The sequence below is a fragment of the Mastigoproctus giganteus genome, chromosome 2 (assembly GCF_048544385.1).
Source record: "Mastigoproctus giganteus isolate SK-2022 chromosome 2, ASM4854438v1, whole genome shotgun sequence".
Classification (NCBI taxonomy): Eukaryota; Metazoa; Arthropoda; class Arachnida; order Uropygi; family Thelyphonidae; genus Mastigoproctus; species Mastigoproctus giganteus.
This window is the reverse complement of record NC_143576.1, coordinates 59,539,148-59,551,850: the sequence shown is the minus strand read 5'-3', so window position 1 is coordinate 59,551,850 and position 12,703 is coordinate 59,539,148. Positions and strand designations below refer to the sequence as shown.

At 34.2% G+C, this 12,703-nt stretch overlaps 1 protein-coding gene across 1 annotated transcript in view; it reads left to right on the top strand.

Moving 5' to 3' along the window:
- LOC150089316 (lachesin-like) overlaps positions 1 to 12,703 on the top strand; it is a 508,424-nt gene that overhangs the window by 197,035 nt on the left and 298,686 nt on the right. The window lies entirely within an intron of this gene.

Below are 12,703 nucleotides of genomic sequence, written 5' to 3'. Positions count from 1 at the left end.
TAGAATAAAAATTGAGACCTCTAAAACTAGATTTATACCTCTAATACTACATATTTATATTTCTTAAAAAAAAAAAAAAAAACTGCCTGCAGTGCAGTCATATGAATACAACTTATGTAATTGCGGTAATACCTGGATATTATGAAATATGTGGGACATAATATTTGGCAGTCGTTTTGCCCCCTTAATAAATTTTTCAAAGCCGTTTTGAACAAGCATGTGCTTTTCTTTGGAAGTAATAACAGCCCGTTAGAAATAATTTATACACACTTTAATCTACGCACCATTAATGAATAATTCAGTGATATCATGCTTTCTAAGATGTAAATGTGGAAGCCATTATTATTCATACTCTATGGCTATTTAATATGAAGTGCGTGTCCAAGCAGCCTACTCCACATAGCATATTACTCTGTTCAAGAGGTGCAGTGCAGGCCGTATGGATATTAAACACTTTGTGGGAAAGCGCCAGGAAGATGCACATGTTTATCGCATACATTATATTGAAAGCGGAGCCCCGATATCCGATAATGGTCTGCGAGTTGATGAGTTAGTAACGTGTCTCTCTTTAGAATGTATCCACCAGTAGGTATACAAAGATTATCGAGTTGTACGAACTAATTTTCATTTCGAACATGTGGTTAAATCTGAACCACTAGACTAGGCATCTGAAGGCTGTCCCTTTGGATTAATGGTACAGAGTCTCGTCTTCCCAATTAATTAAGCATTTTTTTTCTGAATTTCAGTACGCTAACTGTAACTTCTACTTGCGTAGAAGGAAAATAAAAATTCGGAATAAATCAAGATTTTATTAAGAGCAATTAAAGTGCAATAAAGAATATTTAGAAAATGTCATTGCGTAGAAAATTAACAACAATAAAAAATTAGTTCGCATCTTAATTGTAACTTTAATTGACTTTCTTTGGAAATCTTGTTAATGAGGAGTTCCTGAATGCTAAACCACACTCCAGGATGGTTCAGACTACCCAGAGTACATTTTAAAAATGTCAGAGTACATTTTAGAAATGTACTCTGGGTAGCAGAATTAATAAATTTATTTTTCATGAAATTTAAAAGACAGTTCTCGTTTAATAAATTAAACATTCTAACAGTTTTAACAATTCGCTTTTCCTGTATTACATGTCCATTTTTATTATAGCCTAACAGTAATTAGGCTATAATGTTCGTATTTTCAGTCTTTGTTCCCATCATACTTCGAATTGTTTGTATTCAACATTTGATTGTGTAGATAAAGGAAATGGGAGCAATAATGAGAAGATAGTGTGACGGATGGAAGAACCAACATTCCCAAACACAACATCGATGCAAATTGCGAGTTTGATGGAATAACAAACATTAGCGAATTAGATAGGTATTGTGTAGCCATCTTAGTGGCAGTTGGATGCATGGGAGAACAATTCCAACGCTTATCACAGGTTTGTAGAGATCTGTATTGCAGTGCTGTTTATAATCGGAGGAATTTTCGAAGGCTTCTTCAGTCAAGGCTAGGTCAATCGATCCTAGGCAGAGAGCGTAGTGTTTCTCACTCATTCCCCCTCGTGAGGTATCTTCTTTTATTTTCTTTACTTTTTCTTGCCTGACATGAAAATCGGCTTGGGACTACACCACTAAGCCAACCAAAGATGGAAAAAAGGAGTTTGTGTAGTAGTAGTCATAGAATGTATAAAGGTGAAATAGGCCAGGCAAAAAAATGCCGAGACTCCCATATTAAGTGGTTCTTGCAAATGTCCAACTAAACACAGAGCTGGTTTGGAAAACAGCTGGACAGGGAATAATAATAGATATTATTATTCCCTGTCCAGCCAATTCGTTTGAGAAGGTAGGGAAATTTAAAGATAGTCAAACTTTGTTAGGAAGTCATGATTACTGTTTCGCAATTAATTGTAATCAAAAATCGTCTATTTCATGTCAATATACAATAAACACATGGTTAACTAAATTTTAGTTATACGAAGGATAATATACTAGTTTTAGGACGAGATCAACAAATGGTAGCCGTAAGTGCCAACGGAGTATGATGGCCTGTCATAAATTTAATTAATTCTTAACAATACACAGATTAGTGTTCCGTTGCCTTAAAAATTCCATAGTAGGGAAATACCAACTGAAAATCTTATTCAGATTACATGCTAAATTTCTGATTGAGTAATGGGCTTTTTCTATCCTTAGTTGGTGTACTTTACCTTACAATACTCTTTCCTATAAATCGACAATAGGTATACGAAGAAATATAGTACGATCACAAGAAGCATTCAGGTATTGTAATAAACGACATAAGACCTTTTGGTGGTAAAGTTTTCTTGAAATGACATTTTGTTTGCAGTGCCATTCTCAATTCTACTTTCAGTTGTCATGCTTTACCGTTTGCGGAGTGAAAATGACGACAAGTTGCGTGTATTGTAAATACCAACTAGTCATTTGCACAATTTGGTTTCTAACATCAGCATTTTATCGTGAGCCACTGCAGTGCTGCACGCTGTCTGTTGCATTGCATCAAGATGTCCTTCCGTTAGCAAGTTACTGTGACATCATTACATCACATTGACCAATGGCCAGCAAATGCGCAAGCGTCGATGAATGGATTTGACCCTTCTCTCTCGGGGATATAATTATCGCCTGTTAGACAAAGGCTAAAACATGCTTCGTTGAAGTATTCAGTTTTTTATTCATTAAAATATGTAAACCAACCCATACATGGATCAACAGAATCCGCCGTTTTGGTTGTATAATAAATAAGTACGTTTTACTTTTTCATTTCCACATTTTCATGTTCGATTTACTTAATTCTATCAATAACGTAAAATCGAAGATTTTCATGATTGTATTTGGCTATTTGCCTCTATCCCATGATAGAGGAAAGTATATGCAAATCGTTTAAAGAGACATCCGTGGTCAAGCACGAGGGTTTTAAGTGAGCCCAATTTGACAGTATATAAAACCCGCCTCCTCCAAAAAATACGATACGGTATAATGTTCTTGTATTCTCTCTCTATCTTCGGAGCAATATGGCCTTATTGCTAATGCTCCTAAAAACCAAATAACAAACAAACAAATTATCTTGTGAGCCCCTCTGACCTTGTGGCCTTTACGGAGTACAAACGGAAAATTTATTTATAGATAGTTTGCATTGTTTTTTTCATTTTATCTATGAAATTTCTAATAAATTTGATCATTCTCACAGGTGGAGGAAGATCTTAATAAAATTCTAAATCCTCTAAAAGGCTAAGCTATTACGGAAGTCATAATCTATTTATAGATAAAAGCTGAAACGAATCAGTATCTCAATATTTATAGAATTATTCTCTATAAATATTATGTAAAATAAGATCATCTTTCGGGCAAATTTCCTATAGTTTTACTTAACTGCCAGTAACTCTTAGCTGTAGGACAGTTTCCTACAGCTTACTTAAAGTTTTAACCAGGGGAAATCATAAAGATAGTTTGCCTAGTTTCCAATTATATGTAGCGCCATTTCTGTTCTTGCATCCCAATTGATAACTTGTTACTTAAATCGCTTACAAAACTTCGCACTTTGTTCACTTTTTCCCTTTATAGTTAACGTTCTTTTGCTTGCTTACTCTCATACATTAGCATTATCAGTGGTCGCGGTTGGTTTTATTACACCTAAAGCTCTAAGTACTTTATAATGGATTAGTGCAATAAAAAATCAGTTGAAACATCTGAGAAGCACTGACTGACAAGACGCGATTACGTTTGAAAGATGCTTTAAAGGCCACGTGGTATGATTTGGTTTTGCCGAGTCATTGGTAGTCTTAACGCACTTTGACGACTTTGTGAAATGATTGCTGCTAGAGAAAGAGCAGATAAGACCAGCATGCGAAGTATATCCGCTTGCAGCAAATGTCTGTCCTCTCTTGTGTGTAATGGGAATTGACTGGTTATCTAACTCTTACCACCAACATGTACAACGAAACCGCAGAGAAAGGAGGATTGAGCGTTAGAGAAGAAGTCACAAATTTTATCACGCGATAAAGTCAGATTTATGTGGCTTAGGTTGCCTGAGAATTCCCCACAGGAGACCTCTAATAAGCACCAGCGCAAACTGTTAGATCTTTTCTTCAATGCTGTTATCGATCGTTTATATACGAGATTTCTTCTTCTTTGGGTGTTCAGGAAGAAGAGACGAAAGGGAATACATCTCGACGAAAATCTGTAAGCGTTTCTGAATTTCAATGATACTTCTGAAGAAATACTCAGTTATACGTAGGGGTCCTCTAATTGTCCTTTTTGTTGGCAGAAGGCTTACGAGGCATGAATGCCGAGCTGCCAGAAGAAACGCCTGTTGGGAAGTTAAGTCTATGTCAAAAGCGTTTGAATTCGTTAAACGCTTTTGATATATATATATTTTTAAGTTCATGCACAGATAGATTCATTATTATAGGTTTACGCAGTCACCAAGGGTTCGACTGTTCCCATCTCAACACTTCAAACAGTAGAAATGGCTTAAGAAAGAGCGCAATGTCATAGTTTTCTTAAGTATACAGTTCATCGGCTTTAACATTGATATAAATAAATAAACAAATGTTCATTTATTGCATATTACAGCAAGACCTTCACAGTACATGGATACAGGTGGACGATTTGGTATATAGGAAATAAAACAAATATACATTTACATATCAAACACTGACTATGAATTACATTTATGTATTAAAAAAAGACACTCATAGTACATTTCATTACGCGTTGGGTTGCTAATTTCTTGGTCGAGGGCAGCCTGTCGTTTGTGCCACTTTCCATCTACTTCCTCTATGCTTAAGAGTTGGCAAAACATTTGAATCTGAAAAGGTTAGTGTTGAGTTGTTGCTGGTTTCTTGAATGTTCTCTGTTGGGAGCTCCAGTTATTACGCTCTATTTGTTGAATCGATCATAAGTAATAAATTTTGCAAAAAGCATGTGTCTAGAATTGACGATCTATTGCAGAGGCTCTTGTTTAAGTTGTCATAATGCAATTTCCTAGATGGGGAAAACCAAGTTTGCTCTATTGAACCAGTTAAGAACCCAATACTCCAGGGCAAGGAATTTCTTTACTATTACTTGATACAGGCGGATTTCTGAAGCATATGATAGTAAGGGGAAAGATGCATCTATGAACATGATTTGACTTTTTTTTTATTATTATTATTATCTCACTATTTCTTGTTTGAAAGATCATTTTTGTTTTTGAAATGTTCCGGTAATATGCAAATAACCGGAATTAGAAGAAAGATATATATTTGTAAAATATTACTCCTAGGTCTTTTTGGGTACACCCACATTTAAAATTGAGGCATCTACAATTTTAATATGCTTCTGAACATCGGGTTGTACCTGTATTATTTAAGACCCGCAGAACTGAAAGAACTCTGCCATGATCTCTTTCCAAGAAGTATGGCTTCGTAGTAAGTGTTTTCGCTTCATATTCGATGTCTTACTAGTTACAGGGGAGTTATTTCCAATGACTCTACGGAACACCGGTATGAAAAAGGCATTTCTTTCCTTACTTGTTCATAGGTAGATTCAACACTCTTAACACAGGGAGAGAAATGCGCCTTAATCACCTAGTTTGAGTTTATTCCATTAGTCCACTCACTCAAAAGGGAGAACGTCTTACTTAAACACAGTGGGAATTTTTTTACATTAATTTACATTTAGGATATATTTTCTTTAAAAGTCCAACTTTGGCGATAAGCTGGACTTGCATAATCTTCAGTTAGCACTAAAGTGGTAATGAATAGATCCAACTTTCTCTTCTGCTGCAATCTGACTGGTCCAAGCGACGAGATTAGTTCATGCATCCGAGGCGCATTATTAAAGATAAATTAAATACTGCCTCGTTTACTTCACTTAACCGACGAAATCAGAATGCCACTACTATTCAGTTTACCAATAGAACTATACTATGCAGATGAGTTGAGTGGGATTGTGTAATTTACTTTACACTATTTGTTTTCAAAATCTGGCATATCCGAACAATATTTTAATCTTTAAAGTATATTCTTATTTGCAACTTATTGGAGCTTATTTAAACAGGCCAGAAAATCGATAAAATTATTAGACGGGTTTCTCTTTTTAGGAAACTGCGCCAGTTGTTTTCCGTTCATTGCATTAAATTCACAATAATGGATGCAACTCACATTCTCCTTTAATAGTGGTTGTTCAGAAAGTAGCGGCAATTTATTTTATAGTTAATATAATGGTTATTAAGACTTTTTTATATTAATTAAGCTTCTGGTAACAATATTTGGGTAATTTTAAACTTTTTTGCTTTCAGAGCGAATAGTTTATTTATAAAAATATAGTGTGGTCCTACAAGAGTGATTAGAGATCGAAATAAGAATTACGTAGTAATTACTATTCCACTATTTCAATCAAGCTACTCAGTATCAGTCCCAAACAGTGGCACTATAAAACATTAATTTAAATCTTTGAAAATCTTCCTTATTTTCGAATCTTTGGCTCACATTTTTTTTGAACACACACACATTCAAAAAGATGTCGATTCCGTAATCCCGACAAATGATGGAAGCAGTTCAGACTTAGATAGAACAAAATAACAAGTTATATACATTCACGGTTTCGGAACTCTTATGAATCATTGAAAATAATGTGATTGCACTGAGATCGATGTTAGGTCCAACCCGATTTCTGATTTTTGTAAATGATATTGACGAATAGTCTAGGAGAAACTGTCGAAGTTTGATGGTTTGAAGGTAGAAAGGAGAGTTAAATTCGAGCGAGGACATGTTGCTTCAAAAAGACTTCTGTTGGATACACACAGAATCCAAAAACCGGTAATGAAAGTTTAACCGTTGTATAAACAAAAATTCTGTAGTCACACAGCTAGGGTGAGAGGAGCTGAAGTAGATCGAGACGAAAACTACTTGGGGGCTACGAATCACAGTAAGACGAACATTTCATGCAGTGTAAACAAGCAGCTAGGAAGGTTTATGGTGTTCTGTCCTAGAGGGAGAAGGAGATCATATCCATCTGTGTTAGAAGATGGTTGGACCGCACTTCAGGTATTGTATTTAGGTTTAGAGACCGCTCCTAAAAAGGTATAGAATTACCTTCTGGAGAAGGTTCAATGAAGGGCGAACAGATTATGCATCTAGACATTTAAGGGGAAATATGACTGGGGTGTACAAAGCGCTGAAGGGGTTGTGTTAAAGAATGAAGAACATTTTCTCTCAGAGATGAAACATGAACTAAATCAATCTTAGAAAATAACATAAGATTGGTGCTATTGAAGTTCACTCATGGCTGTCGAACTTGGGAATATGTTTCCTGCCAACGAGTCTGGCTAAGTTCAAAGCATACTTGGATGGTTATCTTATAGCAATAGTATGTGTATTCTATTTATTAATTATTATATTTATTTTTACGCTTCGACTGATACAGAAACCCGCTTTCTTTCATTAATTGACCTTACTATTACTAGTCTCCTTGTACAAATAGAAATCACAAGTATAATTTTCACGAACGGAATTTTTTTCATTCCAATTGTATCTAGAGACTGTCCAATCCGCTCTCAAAAAAGTGCTGGAAAACATCATCTTTCTCTTTGTATTTCTTTTATCCACTTGATTAATGAATAATTAGCAGTCTCTCTGGACTTGCTAATTACATTAGCAGAGATTCAACTCTAAGTTTTTGTAATGCAGATTCAAAGTTATTTTTCGATTTCAGTGTAAATACAGGGATCTGATTAAACAGTTCATTGAATCTACATTAAAAGTAATGTGTAAGTTTAAGCTAGACACGATCACAGTATAGTACGCATGGTTTGTTTGTATAAAAATAGCTACATAATACTTAGATAATTAACTTTAATTACCTAAACTCCTTGTTTAAAAAGAAGTTTTTTTTTAAAGAAGGAATAGTCTTACAAGTAGTTCTTATTCTAGGATTGCGGTCTAAAGCCACTTATTCCTTTCTGATTTTCTTAATATAAATTTTCACTGATGCATTAATTTTTTCAAATTAATTTTGCAAGGAACCAATCCTCCTCCTCCTCCCGTTTCTTGCCCCACGTTAAAACTACATTAGGAAGCTTTTCCATCTTTTTGCTGTTAAAAGCGAGATAAGGCAGAAGATGCATTTCGTAGCGAGTGCAGTTTTATATGGAAATGACAACTTTTCCAATATGTCCCAGAAAGAGAAATTTCAAATTGATAATCATTCGGTCTTTTATAGATGACGATACGTCAAACAACTGACATCACAAATGAATACTTTTCATTCGTTAAAACAGAACAAATCATTATGTCGCCCGCATGGAGTTAGTTTCCTTCACTGAATGCAATATTTCTTAAAAGATTTAATTAACTGGAGTAAAAACAAAAGAAAGAGCTTACACAGAGCCAGAAATAGTGTAATTTTGGTACTCGAACTGAATAAATATTAACAAAGCCGTGTCTCTTCTATTTATACACTTTTCGCCGGCACTATTCAGCTTTGAACACTTCCTGTAACGGCTGTAACTAAGTATTGTGCGGTACATTATATAAATTGAATTAGAGACAATTGGTTTTGCTATAAAGTTCCACTTCCCAGATGTTGCGGTCCAAAGTCACTCTTAAACCTCATAAGAGAAGAATCAATAGTTGCGTTTACAATTTCAAGATCAATGAATTTGTCTGCTGTTTCCTCAAGTGACTCTTCGATTTCCGTTACAACCACTGAAGTGTTCGTAGCAGAATACGAAGACGAGATTAAGAAACATGAGAGGGAAGACAATTTATATTCTTTGAGATGGCAGAACAAGCGCTACATTTTTCTTTGTACCACGGTATGAAACACCACATTTCCGGGACTCAAATTTTAAGATTAAAATGCCTCATGAGAAAAAAAGCAATAAGTGAAAGGTCTGCTTTTTCTCTCTAGGGGTGTGATTGTGAGCTTATTACGCTGCATTGGGATGCAACTGAACGCTTTCACGAAGTTTATAAGGATAGGTTTAATTTTGTAAATGACTACGTGTGTTCATTAAGAGTTCGTGCAGTTTTGAGCAGATTTGTTTTAATCTGGAGTATAAAAATGCCAGAACAATATATGGAAACACTACTGCCGTTATTCAGTTTGGGTGATGATATAGGGCCCTGCGTGCGAACTCGATTTTCATTCATTTCGCTAAACCGAAGGAAAACATTCAGGAAAACCGAAGTTCCTTTGCAATTACAGAGAGCTATACCCATACATAATTGTGGCCTAATATTTAGTGACTATTCCTATAGACTACAAAATAAATCATTAACACGATATTGGTATTAGTAAATATAATTAAACCGCGACTTCTTCAGATATGGAAGGTAAGGAGATATAATAAGTGTAAAGCTAATTCCAACTTACGTATTTATGCCATTTAAGAACATAGAAAGCAAAATACATTCCCTATTCCTTTTAATCACATTTTGTTTCAATTGTATTTATAATTTTATCCAACATACAGAACATGTTATTCAAAATAGGCTTATATATTGATAACTATCAATAGATAGGCCTATTTTGACACATGAAGAGAACACATGATTATAAACTTGTAGCTCTTCATTTTCTAATTTTAATTGGCTTCTTAATAAATTGTAGCGCTGTCACAGAAATGTACGTAACACACACACTTTGGTAACAGTAAGTTTAGAAAAAAATCAAAGTGAAATTCTTAAACCACTCGTAATTTAAATAATCAACAGTGACTTTGCCCTGTGTGATTTGTCTCGAGTCGGTAATGGATTTAGTTTCCTGAAAATATTTGACATCAGAGTCGAATTCGCATTTATTATGCGTCTGGGCTGCATAAGAAGTTCCAAGTTCATTGTGCGCAATAATATAAAAATGTGAGAGAAATCTTTCTTATATGGAGTTGCAATAACGATCCGTCAGTAGAATCAGCTAACTGGATCAGCGCAACCAAATATAAAATTACCCATAGAGTATACAAAAACAATGTATACTCTATGTTAACAACATACTCGCATAGTTGAAGCTATCCATAACTACAACTACCTAAAAGAAAAATATCTTAATGAATTTTTATTCTAATGAAAGTGGACAGATTTAAAATGTTTATCGCAGCAAGAAGGATAAACAATACACGTTTCGTTGAGAATTTCTTGACTGACTTCCTAAAGACATGACCATGACAGTTGTGACAATTTTGAGCAAAGCAGAAAAGGTAAATCAATGAAGTATACGGATCAAAGTTACTCAAATCTTTTCTCCTGCAACCTTCGATGTTTGAAACAGGCCTAATTTCTTTTATTGGCGGGGAGTTCTCCATAGAAAGAAGATTATTTTCGTGCTTTATATTTACAAAAGATCGTAGTATCTCTTTACCCAAACTTGTTGAAAAATTCCTAGTTATTCCAAATTTGCAAAGATTAACTAGGAAAACTACTTTACCAGCTTGATGAACCTTCATCTAATTATAATAATGCAGTAAAACTTTTCTGGGCTTAAAAGATAATTAATAGATGATTTGGTTCCGAAAAGTCGAGTACAGTGCACGGGTTCATATACATACAATGGTCTCAGACGGGACGCGCGGTCCCTTTATGTCCAAGTACCATTGCTATATTTGTTTTTATGTTCTCTTTCTATTTCTATGCTGTCATATGCTCCGAAAAAAATCTTAGTGAATATGCTCCATGAATTATTATCAGAGTACTCTAGGAAGATTGGGGTACTATTTCTTCCCTCACTTCGCATTTTTTTGCCACGGCTTATTTCTTATATTATTATTATTACTCTTTATTTCACATTTGTGAATTATATAAATTATTATTATGAATTTTTTAAAAATTCATAATAATAATTTCATCTTTCTAACTAAGGACTTTTTGGCAGGTATACAGGTAGCAATCAAAAACAAATAGCTATTGCTGATTATTTGGGTATATTGAATGACGATCTTTCTTGATAACGTACCATTCAATATATCCTTATATGATAATTCTAGTAGTAATTACTTTTTAAATAACAATTTTTGAGGTTTCTCATTTGTTTATAGATTAGAAAAGCTACCATATAATTTTTCTTTCATTGTTAACTAGCCTGTTTTTCCATTTGAGATATATATTCTTATTCTGCATTTGGGCTTTCTATAAATATTTGTGGAGCCATTCCAAATTTCAGTAAAATCGGTCAAATAGAAATCCGGCAATTATTTCTTTTTCCATATAATTTCTATAGAAAAGTGAAATTAAATGTAATTTTAATTAATGCAGTACTGTTAGCTTTAAATAGTCCGTGAATAAGACTCGTCAAGGGGACAGAGAGAGAGAGAGAGAGAGAGAGAGAGAGAGACTTGAATTGTATATGGTCAAAGAGTGATAAATATTATACAGTGATAATTAAACTGAACGGCTAAGTTTCGAAAAGGTAAGGGTATAGAATTTTATTAAGTGTGTTCTATAAAATCCTAATCTTAATAATTAAGTGATAAGAAGATTACTATATTTACTTTTCACCTCTATTAATCAGGAAAAAGAAAAAAAATTCAAGCAAAAAACGAAAGATATTGAAATGTAATGCTCTGCGTGTGTTAACTAACTTCTTTTATTTTGTTGAAGGTAGAATAAAACTATCAAAATATGACGACTTTAAAACCTTAATGTGGGTCTTTGTACCAATGTTTGTGCTTCATATTTTCTGCTTGCCTGTTTGTGATTAAATTTTTAAGAAATAGCATGTCATTTAATATAATAAACTTAACTTAAAAGTACGCAAAAAACGAAGTTTTTTAAAAATCAGCGATTTTATTCTGAACAGGTTAACAAGTCCGTATTATGTACCTTCATTACAATAGTGTACTGTAGATCATGTGCTAAAGGGCTAATTTGTTGTGAATAATAGCGGCTAGTTATTGTTCCCAACTATGTACAGGTTTCCACTAAGAGTGGCAATCTTGCATATCAGGGTTCACATTTCATTTGTTGTTGTGGTCTCTCAGGATTTACCATTAATGGAAGATCCGATACGGCACTCTATCGCAATTAATTACGTTGCTTATCTGAATCAGCTACATAAAATTGCTTTCGTTTTATTTTGGTCATGTGATGAAATATATTTCTCTCAGGATAATCAATTGGAACGTGTTACTTTCCCCGAGGGGATTACAATTGCCTGCTTATCAAATGTCGTGTATACATCGTATAAATATTCAAAACCAGACGTGATCAGTGTTAGGCAAAGCTACTGCTTATTTTAGACATCCCGGAGAGCTTACGCTTTAATAACATAAAGGTGTGTAACCATGTTCCCTCCTTAGCAGTATCCATTAAAGGAAAATCTATGCTCGCTTACCTGAAGCAAACGCGGTGCAGTGACAGTTTCAATAACTGTTCTACAAGTTCAATAAATGTAATGCTTAATCCATTTATAAGATAAACCAACAGCCATGAATATCAACAGCTTAAATTCTAACATGGGCTAGAGTTTCATCTATCGAATTCTAGTACTTACCCAGTTAAATGAAATAACGCGTGCGTAACACTACACTCAGGAAGAATTATTCGTTAAATAGATCAGTTTATAAATTGAAAAATCCGTTGTTTACATGAAGTTTCACAAATTTGAAAATCTTTAGTAATTCCACGAAAGTGCGAATTGGTATGCAAGAAAATGGGTTGAATGCTTCCAGTTATATTTAATGGAAATTTTTATTTCTGCTACAGGCAAACGT